Below are 857 nucleotides of genomic sequence, written 5' to 3'. Positions count from 1 at the left end.
CTAACTAACTCCTGGTAGAAGAGGCCTCATTCCTGGAGGGGGCATATCTACTGGGGTCCCTCGAACAGGAAGAAGCCCAATCGGCGGGCCCATGGGTAATCTCATACCAAGTAGAAGAGCAATAATGCCTGAAGGAGAGGTTGCTCTACCCATAGGTAGGGGTGGGTACTGTGTTGAGGCTCCAGCAAAGCTAGCAGTAGCAGCAACTGTGGCAGCTGCTAGAATGCCTCTTTCCGGGGGCATCTTTACCTGTTGGGATGGCTCTCCATCCCCTCAGACAGAGCTTGCTAACTCAGCAGGAAGCTGGGGAACTGGGACACCAGCTGCTACCCCTCTGCCAGCTGCCCTGCCAACTTTAAAGGATCCTGCAGCTCTAGCAAGTGGAACCTGAGTCATGTAGTACTTTTGGGGGGTGCCCCTCCACAATCATGGAAACCACGTTCTCCCCATGCAGCAACACCAGACCCAAAACTCAGTTTTCTTCACACTCTGGTTGTTTCGCATTCTTTAGCTTGATCTCCTTCAACTTACCACAATCACAGAAGATCAAGGTCATATACCTGTAAGGTGCCCAGGAAGATTCGGCATCTTGTAGGATACACCTCATTCTATACACAATGTGTTGCAGCATCTTGCTGCTCTTGCCCCTAGTCATCACTGCTGTTCCCCTAAATCCAGTGTCCTCAGTAACATTTCTGGATCCTTAAATCTAGGGGAAGGCTACAGATGAAGGTATGACGCAGGTTCTCCCACAAACAGTGCAAGCTGGGCAAAAGATTCAAACGGCAGATGGGGCCTAGTTTTCTGTGGCCACCAGCTTCTGTATTCTGTACCAATACAGCTTGAACTACCTCTTG

At 50.4% G+C, this 857-nt stretch overlaps 1 pseudogene; it reads right to left on the bottom strand.

Moving 5' to 3' along the window:
* On the bottom strand, nucleotides 1-655 carry LOC103193489 (annotated as a pseudogene).
* Between the last annotated feature and the right edge of the window lie 202 nt (nucleotides 656-857).

Source organism: Orycteropus afer, unplaced genomic scaffold, assembly GCF_000298275.1.
Source record: "Orycteropus afer afer isolate SDZICR_OR568_19922 unplaced genomic scaffold, OryAfe1.0 scaffold00037, whole genome shotgun sequence".
Classification (NCBI taxonomy): domain Eukaryota; kingdom Metazoa; phylum Chordata; class Mammalia; order Tubulidentata; family Orycteropodidae; genus Orycteropus; species Orycteropus afer.
Note: the sequence above shows the minus strand (reverse complement) of the source record. Positions and strands in the feature narration are given on the sequence as shown.